Raw genomic sequence first — 14,019 nt, 5'->3', positions numbered from 1 at the left:
ACCAAAGACAGCAATAACACCAAGTTACTTGATGCTATATGTTAGTGGAATATCCTGAAGATCTCTATCTTCAGTGCTGTTGCTTCCAGCTCTTGCTGAGGCAGCCTGCAGGTTTATACAGCTGAACTTTCCTCATTTATTTTATACAGATTCTTCTTGTCAATATAAACACAGATCAAAGCTAAAATGTTTTAAAACTGAAGCTAGAGACAAAAGACAGCAGCTGGTCCCCATAGGGAGGGCTCCAGGTCAAAGAGACTGGGGAATTTTCTTCTTGTCTTTCTAAGGCTGTTGCTAAGGAGACCACTTTTGCTTCAGTGAGGCTGTGGGATGGACCTGTTGATATGTATGCAATGCTTCTGCTCCTAAGGCAAAAGTGAAGCACAAACTGTGGAGTCTTTTCAGGACAGAGTACAGAAACCCACTTAGGATATCCTTTTCAATTACTGTACTTGCTCCTACTGCCAAAAGTTGACAGCGTCACCATTTTTGCACCATTTCCTTTACAGTCGTCTTCATTGCAGATGTGAAGGAAATTGACAAGGAGATGAATCCTTCCTATCAGCAAAAATCCAAGGAAAGCACAGGCTTCTCAGAGGAATATCTCTCTACCTAGGCATAATCCCACCATTTCAGTTTCAGCAAACTTAGTTCTAAACTTGGCACCATCTGTATATTCTCTAGCAGTATTCTCTAAGAATAACATTAGTAGTAGAGATGAACCTGAGTTTGCTTTACCCTAAATAGTGCTACTGCATTACTAAGTAGCGTCAATGGAATTTCCAAGTAATTAGCTTGTTTTAGAGTTTTAAATTACTATTTTTGCATTTAACCTTTCAGCATTCCCAGCTTTGATTATTTTGAGTTTCTTCATAGTGACTTTTGTAGCATTGGATTTGATATTCACGTCAGTTGTGCAACAGCAACAGGAAAACTGAGGTCACAAGACCTCTGCTGTCCAATCTGTTGTTTCCCTCTGATGATCTTTCTGCAAGATAAATTAATCTTGAAAGGCATTTGTTAAAAAGGAAGAGAGAGAAATTTCCACTGGAAGATTATTAAAATCAAAAGGTCATTTAGATCTGATATACATAAAGAGTTTTGCTGTTGTTACATTACTGTTTTGATTAAAGGTGTACTTTTTTTTACCAAAATAGTAACGTACAGGAAAGGCTGTTGGGTGAACACCCATATGTAAATGCATGACATTCAAACAGCTATTACAGCTTCTATAATAAGAAGTTGTATTTGGATAAGCACATTCAGCTGCACTAAGGGAACTCTGTAAAACCTTGCAGCAGTCAAACTAGTATAGATGGGCCCCTCAGGAAGTCTATGGCTCATCTAGGGATAATAAACTGTAAGTCCCTTCCACTGTTCTCTGAACTTAACTTTACAAAACAGTAGTACAGTGAAGGGGACAGACATCAGTGATCTTCATTCTCTTACCAGACAAAGTGAAGGTGACTGCCTTCCCCAGTGTAACTGTAGTATGTTGTATTTATTACTTGGCACCTTCTCTTTTAAATCAGTGATGTAAAGTGGCTTGCAATATATACTGAAATGTCATAAATCTTTCACATTTAAGAAAAATCTAAGCATGTTATGTAGGTGAACATCAAAAGAGGATCCACGAATTCTTATTTATTTCTTTTCAGTTAATTTAACCTCTTTTATTTCATTTAATCATAGAATCATAGAATAGTTTGGGTTGGAAAGGACCTTAAAGATCACTTAGTTCCAATGCTCTTTCCATGAATGGGAAACCCTTTCACTAGATCAGGTTGCTCAGAGCTCCATCAGATCTGGCCTTGAACATTCTCAAGAGTGTGGCAACAACAGCTTCTCTGGGCAGTCTGTTCAAGTGCTTCACCATCCTAGGAGAGAAGAAATAAAAATTGACACATTAATACTCATTTATTCTTCAAAACTCAATCTACAGAGAAGTGTGGCAAGAAGACGTAGAACCAGTGTGGCTTATTTCAATCATCTATTTATAATTCTTTGAAGAGAGATGAAGGTACCTGCATCATGTTTACATCTTACATAAATTTACATCTGTTTATTACTTCTAGTAGAGAAATGTTGGCGTTATTCATCTTTTCTCTAAACAGGAAGCATAAGCTTTTTGATTCCTTGTTGGTTTATTTTGTTTTGCTTCCTTGATTTTTTTTTTTTCCCTTTGCACACTTGTAACTTGGGGGAAGGGAACAGAACTGTTAAAGATGGAACAAGAAGGGTGCCAAACTGTGAAAAATGTGCCTTCTCCTTACCCATTCTTCCCTCTGAGGAGCAAATTGCAAAGTAGGCAGGTGAGTGAGAGCAGAAAAAGCCTTATATTTTCCAGTGTAGATGTGGCTAGTTTCCCAAGCTCCAGAACTGCAGCAAGAGCCTCAGGAAGAACCCTTCAAATGACCTAATGTGACAAAGTTTGCATGTCTTTTGTCTCTTGAAAAGCAAGAGGTAATTTTCATCTTTCTTTTCTGTCGTTACTTTTTATTTTGGGGAAGATACAATCACGTTCTGCAGTATATTGTATTTTTATGGAGCATTGTTTTGTAAAATCATCACCTCCTCAAGACTGAGTTAGGAGGAAAGAATGAAATTTCATTGTAATGTCACTTAGATCTATCACCAGTCAGCTCTGGTTTCTTCTCACTTAATTACTCATCTCATCCGAGACTATTTATATCTTATAAACACTTGGTTTATTTTTCCCACTCCAAAAGAATGCAACTATAACAAATTGAAAACAAAAGGGAAAAACACAAAGTTGTCTCAAAATGACTGAGCATGGAGTTGTTCTTCTGAAAACCCTTGAGCTTCCTGATGAATTATGAATACTTAGCAAAGAAGAAAGCCTAAATCATCAGAGATTAAACTGCAGACTTTTTTTTTTGCTGAGCCTTTTTCCTTTTTAAATGTTTATAGTGAAAGCACTGTTTTGTTCACAATGCATTAATTCTCACTGCTTGTAAAAATTATTTTGGGAGGTATCATATTTTAAATACTCATTTCCAGTAGTTTTTTTCCACATTACCTCTTTCCTTGTGGGTCTGTGCTTGCAGCCAGTACTATATAACAATGGCTTCATTTCTTTCAAAGTTGATACGTTTTACATTCTGAGTGTGTTATTCAGTTCCTTTAATATAGTACTACTAAATCAAAATGAACCATTAAGTTGTTCCCCACACGTTTAAATTTCCTAACACCTTACCTATTTCTGTATTCTAAATGTGTGGGGAGCATTCTTCACTAACATGTGATTTCAGCAAAGCTGTGACAGTTTTCAGCAGCTGAAGACTTCTTGCTCAGTTGTCACATAGTGCTGTAATTCAACTTCCCTGCAATAATATTTGCATTACAACTATTAAAATACATTAAAAAACAGACCCTGTGCAAAAATTTTGTCTTTACTAAAAAGGGTAATAAACAGAAGCAATGATAGCATATCTTATGCTTAATATCCAGGCTATCCTGGGCCCCAGGAAAGTCAATGGGCATTTTGCCATTGATTTTGATGTCAGCAGGACTTCACTTTAGTTTTGAAACTAGGGCTGGTTTGTTGTTGTTTTTTGTTTCTCCACTTCACAGCAGCATGAGAAAAATAAATAAACTCTCAGAAAACAAAAATCAACTCAAAACAGCGCATCCCTACAATAGTTTCATGGTCACTGATTCTAGGACGGTGAGGGCCACCTCTGAGAGATGCTTCTATTTCTCCATGTTCTGAAGAAGACTCTCATGGTGGTTTAGCTGTATCAGATTCCAGACTTGTCAGACCCATTGGATCCCACATATTATCATTATAGGGTGAGATGGGAGCTTCACGTAGAGATTTCATGCCACCACAGACATTCAGTTCAGACCCACTTGGGTTCTTTCAAGTATTTCAGTGCTAATAGGTACCCAAATAGCATCTGCTTATGCCAAAAACTGAACTTCCTTGTCAGGAGTAGGTCTCTGACCACAGTGACCTCTAAGTTCAGGAATTCAGGACAATGTTCCTGTTACACTTAACCAGGAATAAAACCACACACAGCAATGCAGCCTCTAACAGGCTCACAGCATGGAAGATCTGCTTCTTAGCAACAAAGCATCTCACTTAACCTGCATGTAGCAGCTTCCCATTCCATGCAGGACGGGGAATCCTTAATGCTGATCAAGACCTTAGACTCTAGCAGGCTCTTCCAGAACAAGTTGTAAAGTTCAGGCTCTAGTGAACTCACTTTGTGGAAACTGCACAATCATCCACATACAGGAAGGAGGAACTTGAACTGAATGTTTGCAGAAAAAAGCTGGAAGGATCATTAAGGAATGAAAGGCCTTTTAAGAGATTTAAATAGAGTAGCTTGTTTAGTCTACCAAAATGAAGATGAGATGAATGCTGTCAACAAATATACCGGTGAAAAAGTATAAACACAAGGAGAAAAAGCCATTTAGGGTAAAAAGCAACACTGGCAAAAGGGTACAAAGTGACCCTTAATGGTTTTGGACTGGGAAAACAATAAGGCTGCTGCAAGAAAGGATTGCTGAGGTTATGGCAGTAGCAGAGGAGGCAAATGCATGTAAGATGGACTTTGACTTATCTGTAAAACTGACTGTATAGTGTGACAAGCTGTGATCTGAGAGTTTGGTTTTGATATACTCAATTCAGTTTTACCTTTTTAAGACCTAGTCTACAAACAAAAGTGTACTGAAATAACTCCATCCTTTGCCTCTCCAGCTGTGAGTAGGACCTTAACACAGCAGCTGCATTCCATGAGAACAATGAAACAAGTCCAGGCTCCCTCACGAGCAAGAGAGACAGGGACTTGGCTTTTCCTGCATTTGGAATGTGTGTCTTGTAGAACTATGGATAATTTTCAGATCTCACTGCATTCATGACTAAATATAAAAATAATTTTCCTGATTTCCTACAGCAAGATTTATGGATGCATAGACACATTCAGATTTCAACGAGTTTTTATTTATTCCTTTAAATGGGGAAAGGGAGCAAGCAGGGAAAAAGTGAGGTTGAGACTTTCATTTCTGCTATAGGAATATATAGGAATTTAATTCAGGATTCTTCACCATTTCCTTCAAGCAGTTTCTTCTAAGACGTGTCCATTTTAGGAACTCAGAGACTTTACTCCAGAGCTTCTTGAAGTTTTGCTGTGCCACATTAATAAAGAACTTGGTAAAAAGAGAATTTGCCATTACAGATAAACAAGATAGTGAATGTTCCTAGAATTCCTTTTCGTTATACAGCACACAGAGGCAGTACACAACTATTCAGACTCTTCTCATGGCCTTGTATTCCCATTAAATTTATTCTGAGTATCTACTAGAAAGAGATGAAAAGAATGTCTAAAGATGATATATCTCCTTCCTGCCCTGCTGCTGAAGAAAGACTCAGAGGTGCAAACTGGGTTACAGCATCTCCACACAATCAGAGAGGCCTTCCTTGGCTGTGTGCTCTTTCTTAATATGGCTGACACATCTTCAGAGTTTTTAAACATACAGCTGAAGTAAAGCATTAGACTCCTTACAATCAGATTTAGATTTGCTGATTTCAAATTCCTCACTGTATTTTGCCTGCTGAGAAGAAACTGTTGATCTAGTAAATACTTGCAGGCAGTCAATAGAAATGACAGTTATCCTCTCTTTTAGCACACTCAGCTTGTGGGTAATCTTATTCAAAGATCTGATTTGTTTATAAAAGACAATAAAAAGAGAGATCTCTGATGTAAAGCAGTTACTGTAGGGAGGATTTGGGCCATTTGGATCTAGCATTGCAAATAAGGGAAGGGGAAAACAAACCTATAAATGGATGAAATTGAAAAGATTTATGAGATCATCTTGAAATTCCCTCAGGAAAACATGAGGAATAAGTTACCATAGAAAACAAGGGGTGAATATGTGTTCAATAGATACCTGATTGTTTCTGAGGGATACCAAATTATACTGTTCCAATGTAGACTGGTTATATGTCATGGTTACATTTCAGATCTGCAGTCTAAACTGGGCTGAATGGGAAGATTTAAGGTCATGTACTGGTGGAAATTTAACTGCTGTTTCTGTGGAGGATTTCCCAACTCATTTTTCATTTTTGCAAACATCTCTTTGCCTCTAGAATGGTTAATAGGTGATGGCCAAAAGAAAGACTCTCGGTACTTTGATGGAGCCTTTTTGCCTAGGGCTGGGAGGAAGAGGAAGGAGCCAAACCCAGAATTACTGGGGCATTGTAAACTCACACAGCTTCCTATATTCTATTTTCTGTTTGTTTTCTGACAACCACGTGGATCAAAATATAACTTTAATGTGAATATTCTTCTTTCATTCTACAGATACTAAACTACTGCGCGATAAAAATGGTTTGAAGACATATTGACAAGAAAGCTTCATGGAGTACCATGGACTTCACTTATCCTCAGGTCAGTTCTAAAGTTTTCAGCTTATTAAACAGTTCTACAGTTTGGAAGTCCTTAATTTATCAGGCCTAATTGGTGGTATGTAAATCCCTAAAATATATGTAAGTTATTGCAGTTCTATGAATGGATCTGAGATATCTCTTTGGTTCTTTCTTTCCTTTTCTTTATCTAGCCCACACATTATGGAGTATGCAAAATGTATATAAAATCCTATTTAAAGCAACATCTTATATTGAGGGAAGAGGGAAACCCACAAAAACTGTCATTTTTTTGGTTTTCCAATATATTTTTCTACAGATGACGTGATGAATGTTTGTTTATTCAGTTAGAATATCTCAGTGGATTTTCCAGTGACACAGTTTTCTACTGTGAAGAAAAATCGTACATTTTTGAACTCTTACATTACATGTACACTTGTGACTAGAAAAGCACTTCAACTGTGCAGGAAAACGAGTTCAGAAGGAAGGAATTGTGCTTGTATGAGCCATAACATTCAGCTTTGAAAGAAAATGTTGAGATTCAATATTTCAGTTTAATTCACATCATTCCTACTTTGACTCCATCATGTACAGGCTTTTATATACATAAAGAAAAAGATCTGGCTGATCTGAAAAGCTGGCATGTATCAGATAATAATAATTTTAAAATAATTTTGGTAGAAAATACAATGAATATATCATATTCATATATATCATTGAGCAGGTATAGAAAGCAAATTACAGTGTATATATACATCCTTTGAATGAAGACTAATGTAAGTTTGTCCTATCAATAGATTTTCCCCTAAAAGGAAATCAAAAAGTAGCCATATACAAGCCCAATTTTACATATCTCTGCCTGATGATGACAAACTTTTTATGAGGTAGTTTAAGTGATGTCTTTAAGACATTTCCTAAAAAGGAAGAGATAGAACTGTCCACAGAAGATTAATAGATGTGTTAAGAGATAATGAACAAACAGTCCAAAATTGGACTGCATGGTGTTTATCGCAATTTAAATTTGTCTGAACTTAGCACACATCTGAAACTCAAAACACAGGGTCAAATGCAACATCAGTTTACACAATTTACTTTACACTACTGCAGTGTAAGACACAACTCAGTGCACAATTAGCTCAGTTTCTTTTAATGTTTACCAGACATTTGATGAAAGTAAGTAACTAAGGAGTAGAAAAAGACCCTTGTATTATGTTTGTCTGCATTAAATGCAGGAAAGGCTGTAGAACGAATGGAAACTTTTTTTAGATGCAAGAGAATCCACACAAAAGGATTTCCCCCTCTCCTAAGGACATATAAGTTTTTAGAAATGATGACATGTTAGCATTGCTGGTTTATTTGTAAAGTGTGAGTATTTATGTCTTAATATGCCAATGATGTTATAGAATGAGCTTTATTCTATATCAAAAAGATAAATTACTCCATGGGTCAGCCACTAACTTACATTCTTCTCTTAGATTTGCCCACTGGCTTGATGTATCTTCCAAGATGACAAGTGCTATTAGGTTATGATTTAAAATAGATTTAAAAGATTTCAGATCAAACCAGGGGGGAGGGGGGGAGGGAGAGGGGAGGAGAGTCATTTGGATTTATTTATTATTATTATTTTAATCCATATTCAGTTTTCAGAACTGCAAGTAGAGGTCTGCAAATGGAAAAGTGTGTCATTTATATTTGGCTTGCTGTCTTGTTGTACGATACACAGAAAACAAGGCACAGTGGGCTTACTCATTTCAGTGACATCTTGCAAGGTGCATAGTAAAGAGCAATTCCAGTAGGGGAAAGATCTAGGACTATGTAGAAACTACGACTATACATGTGAGTTTCTGGCTGTCAGGATGTGCTCTGGCAGCATCCAGTCTGAGACCAGAGCAAGACACAAGCACACATCCATTTTCCATTGCTGTGCTCAATTTCATGAGGTGGAACTGGACATGTGGCCCATGTTGTGCTAGGTGAGATTTAGATTGGATATAGGGAAGAATTTGTACAAGGAGAGTGGTGGTCAAACATTGGAAAGGTTTGCCCCAGGAAATGGTGGAGTCCCTATCCCTGGAGGTATTTAAGAGACCTGTGGACATGGTACTAAGGGACATGTTTGATGATGGGTCTTGAAAGGTCAGGTCATATTTTCTACCAAGCGGCCTTCATTAAGGATGTCCATTTCTCTTTACTTGCTCTAAGAATGGCATCAGATACTTTGTGGCTGCAGGATGGTTTAATGTTACAGATACCACAAAAGTTGAATGTCTCCTGCCTCACTCAGAAGGACTTATTTCATGGTGGTCTGGACACACCTGTTCACACTTATCTGTATCTCCACAAATTTGACCCCTCCCTGACATCTCTCCTCCCAGGTCAGGGTGCAGTGAATATCTCTCTGTTGCTGGCCATGTGTTACATTATTTCTTGACCTGTGGTGGCAGCCAAGTTTTTCTAACAGCTTTCCAAACTTAAGACAGTCCTTTCTCTGCAGCACAGTTCCAAGAAGACAAACAGTAACAAACAAACAAAAAAACTAACATGGTGTCATGGTGGTAATTCCTGAATATTTGATTTTCTGAAACTGTCACTATTTCATCTTGCTCTCTTTTCAAAGTTGTGCATTCACGTTGCCTTATGATCAATCATATTTCAAGCTGTGAGTGAATACCAAACTTTTTTTTTCTGATGATGATTTGCCTTAATCAAATCCAAGTATGGGAGATAAGGCTGATAAGGTTACAGAAGAGGGAAGGAAATCTTATTGCTGCTGATGGCTGTGGTTGGGGACTCAAATGATTATGGGAATATTGACTCAGCAAGAATAAAAATCACAACAAGTCAGACCAGGCACTCGTGTACCAGGGTCACACATGAGTGTCCCACTAGTTACCACTCTGACTACCTGCAGTGAAATCAACCCATGTTACTCACCGAAGGAAGACATTTGGATGTTAAAGTTTATAGAGCTTTGTTGAAGAGAGAAATCAATCTAGGACTATTCAGTACAAACACATCTCTGTCTGTGAACCAACCTGTGATCCAGATTACTGGATGCAGGTTGAACACTTTCAGAAATTCAATTCAGACGCACCTATCCTGTACTACTCCCAGAGCACACACTCTAAAGTAACAGAACATTGGCTTGATGGAGTTTGATATGATCCAGTACTGCTCTTATGTTCTTGTGACACTGATCTGTGTCACTCCAGACCTAGAAAAATACCTCTTCCCCCAAGAGGAAGGGGGAAGCCAAGCTAAATATGACTCTGAAGCTGTGTTTGTAGACACACTGAGTCCCTGGACCTCTGAAAGGTCAGTGGAAATATCTATTATCCTGGGAGATATTTCTCACAAAATTACTTCGTGACCTCAGATACAGCTCAGTTTTATAACCCCCGAGTGATTTGCTGAAATTTGACACAGCTTCTTGTAGGGCTGTGTGGAGGGACAGAGCGTTCCTGCATTTCTACAACTTTCCTGCATTTCCAGGAATGTGCCTCCACTTGCTTTTCAAATTCTGCTATGGGATTCAGGAAAGATAAACCTGGGAAGAGGAGGATGGGGGCACAAGGCCCTGGCAGTGTAAAGTTGTTGGCTGTGTGGAACTTCTCTGTGCTAGGTGGAAACCTGGTGTTGATCAGATTATGACAAGCAGAACTACTCAGTGTGTGGCAAGAGGTGCAGTACGTAGAGCCAGACTTCCCTTGTGACAAAGCACCTGGGATTTATAAGGGTGTCTAGAGGGAAAACAAAATAAAACAAAAGTAAAACAGAGCAACACAGCTAATGGTAGAAATAATCACTCGTGCACTGAGGACAGCTGTTACTCCCCATTGCTTTACTGCAGTGAATCTTCTTTGGTGCCCAAGATATGTGTCCAGCAGGATAGTCAGCATTATTCCTCACATTCCCAGCAGCTGGCCTGTTCCTGAGTGCCTCCTCCCAGGAATCCCAGATGGTCTGTATGACTCCAGCTGAGATTACAACAGGTAGTACCCATGGATGGTAACTTCTGAGTGCTTGTTTTTCACTACAGCTCACCGGTTCTGGCTTGAGTCTGAGCCTGACCTGCTCTGATCTGGTGTGAGCAAACTAACTTGGGATATGTGGAAAAGGTTAGACTTGTGGCAGAATGGCAAGCAGCAAGGAAAGGATCACTGATTTTTTTGAAAGTGTGTGAGACAGCATCTTATAACACAGTGTGATTGTGTCTTGTGAATATCTGGAGACTGTGAACTCCAAGCACTTAGGGTTGAAAGGAGGCAAGAAGGAAATGGGCAAAATCCACTGGGCTAACTGCTGACATGTCATATAGAACTCATTAGTTTTTGCCAAAAGCTAGCTATGTCTGCAAAATATAGGGGCAGCTTCTGGATAAGTGCTTCTATTGATTAGCACTTTGTCTTTAAAGCTACAGCATTTTTAATAAGGCAGTAGGCACTCTGGCATAACATTAGCAATCTGCTAAATGGGTAAATGTCATTTGTCTTTTCTCTGCCTGATGGTTCTACCCAGTGTAGCAGAGTAAATCCCAAGGCTTCTTCATTTGTACTCTGCCAAGATAGCATGTTAGATGGCTTCTATTGATGGCTATTTATGACTTACTGAAGAAAAGGTTAATCTGCATCCCTCAAGTAAAAAGCACTATCCACAAACATCTGCCAGATATGTCAGGGTCCTCACGCAGAACACCCACACCTACCCATGAGTCTCAGGGCCCCGTTTCAGCACAGTCCAGTGACACTGTGCAAATGCAGCCTTCCGCCACAGCTCCTGCAGCATCCTGACAGCAGGTTCTAACAGAAGAGAGGTTCCTACATGTATACATTTCTTAAGAAACAGAGCTAAGTAGACATAGCTCAAACTAATGGTTGACCATCCACAAAGCTCTAGTCCTAGTTACCCAGAACACAAACTAAGAAAGGACTGTCTTAGACAGTGATGAAAAGAAATAGCCCAAGTAGTAGGGTCTGACCCAATAGTAGGGTCAAACTGCAATAAAGTTGTGAAAACTAATATTTTCTCAGGTGTAAATATTCTGGGAAATCTATTTCTCTCTGGAAATACTCTGATGGATATTGGAATTCACAACTTACTGAATTCATAATTAGAATTATGCTGACTTACAGAGAATCAGTCCTTATATAAAAAGCTATGGATATTAGGAAGCAAACAAAGTACTAGGTGCATTATTGATTTTCTAGCACTAGCAGAATCTAACTAGAGTGAAACAGTGTTCAATTCAGCCTTCTGTTTGGACCCAGGAACCTCCTTAAAAACACATAAAGTGAAGGCACTCATAGGAACAGATGTACTAATGTACTTTGTGCCTATATGAAAAGCAAACACATGCAAGCAGAACAGAGTTAGGTCACTGTTCATTTGATTGATTATCTTATACCAATTGGTAATTTCTTTCCTTGGGGTGAAGTCTAATGTGTATCTTTTTAGCTTTCCCTTGCATTACACGAACTTTATTTGGCCTTATTATGTGGGGTCCAACAACTTCCCTGCTAGGTTTGCATATGAGTTATTGACATGTGACATATCAAAAGCTGCTTCTGATTCTGGTCATGACCAACATTCTCAAAGAGACAGCTGTCTGAAGTGCTCCTTCTCTCATCAGTTTTAGTGGAATGAAAACTTCTCGAGCTTATCTGTCTTCTAGGAGTTAAGGCCTTCTGAAAATTGGCCTCATACTATTCTTGTTGCTCATTGAGAATTTCCTGCGCAAGTTAGAGAACATCCCTAACCATGGTTGCTAGCTTCCTTGCTAACACCAAGAAATGCAAAGAGGAAAAAGAACTATGAAGGAAGTCACTCTTAAACAATATATTGTTTATCACTCTTTAAGCTTTTGTTTGTTTGTTTGTTTGTTTTTAATTTGTATTTGCTGCCCCTTTCTGTCATGTTCGCATCCTGTGTGGCTATTTATATCCAATTGCTAGTTATCCAAGTGGTTCCGTCCTATACACACACTTTCTAGTCATATGGATAAACAAGCGAAATGAATGGAGACCATCTCTGCATTCAAAGTCTGAAGAGCAAGAATTCGAGCAAATATCAATAAGCAAATTTTTCCAACATAAAATGGCTTTGTCAGCGTGGGGAAGAAAGTAAGCCTGCTTTGGAAGTCATCAGTTTCTTGATGTACTTATATAGCAGACTTTGAAAAGAAACTCTGAACTGCATCAAATTCATCTCAGGTTTTCTGGAACCCTCGACAGGCTGTTTCCTACCCTTAATTTGTCATTCGCTTTGGAAGTTTATTTTGCTTTTAATTTTCCTCTGAAAACTTCTCACAAACTCGATATCCAAGGCTTCAAGCTGACAACCAGTGTTGTGACAGACAAGATGTCAAATCAGATTACATAGCGCAGTATTTTACAGAAGACCATATCAGGATAGAAGCCATGTTTTGAAGTTGCATCTTCTAAACCTTTGCAGGTACGGCTGAGCGGTTCTGATAAATTCAGGAATGCAGCTCCTGAGGGCACTGACAGAAATGTGATATGAAAGAAGGAACCGTTGCTAGTGTAAAAGTTTTATTCTTGACTTGAGCACAGGCTCCTCTACAACACGGTGGATCTTTTTGCCTGAAGTGTTTTAAACTCAGACCACCCACCCTTATGGTAAGAGCTAAGGATTCACAAATTTAAAAATGCAATCACATCATAGGAAAGATAACACAGACTGAAAACTCCTGAAATGGTGAGACATTTTTCAGTGAACTAAGCCAGGAAATCAATGTCACAAAGCAAAAACAACACAACTGCAACAACATTTTTAACAATCTTTTTCTGCTATCCAGAGAATACTTAAGTGGGGACTCCTGTATGATACTGACTTATCATTCAGTAAATACTTTGTGTCCTCCTCATGACAGCTGAAGCTGGTCTACACGGAAAATGTCTAATTCTGTACTTCACCCAAATTTCCCCTATGCTGACAGATTTTTCTAATAAAAGTTTTGGCCTAAAGTCTCATTAAGTTCTAAAACTGCAGATCCCATTAAAAACACATGGCTAAGCAGATTCTTTTGCTCTTCAAGATACAAAATTACTACAGCAGCAGAAGCACCGTTCTTGTTCCATGAATCCACTGGAAATTAGATCCAGACTTATAAAAAGTGAATATGATGTTGAAGGCAATTAAGCATTATCTTGTAAATAAAAACAGTTCTTGGGCATTCTGTACCTCAGCTCCTCATTTAATAGAGTAACATGGAAGAAATTGTGTCTTATCAATACACGATAATACAACTGCTTGACTGGAAAGAATAATGTCTGTCATGGGCAAAATTGCTCCTATAACACACTGAAGGAATGGAATTAAATGGCCTTGCCTCCCTAGAAATTTTGATTATAAAGATGACATATATTCAATCCTCGATGATTTACCTGTTCTGATTGGAATGATACAGATGCAGGAAGATACAGATGCAAAGTAGTTATAAGACCAGGATTGGTTTACAGATTGTATCAGGATTTTAGTCTTCACTGAAAGCTGCAGGAACTTCACCATTAACTTCACATTGTGAGGAAACTAATACTCTTTGATCTCCTACCACATAACAAAATCAGTTATCCCAAAAGGTCCTACATGCTTGGAGTTTGCCCTTACTA

The sequence above is a fragment of the Excalfactoria chinensis genome, chromosome 3, assembly GCF_039878825.1.
Source record: "Excalfactoria chinensis isolate bCotChi1 chromosome 3, bCotChi1.hap2, whole genome shotgun sequence".
NCBI classification, from domain to species: domain Eukaryota; kingdom Metazoa; phylum Chordata; class Aves; order Galliformes; family Phasianidae; genus Excalfactoria; species Excalfactoria chinensis.
The sequence above is the reverse complement of the archived record's forward strand: the minus strand, read 5'-3'. Positions refer to the sequence as shown.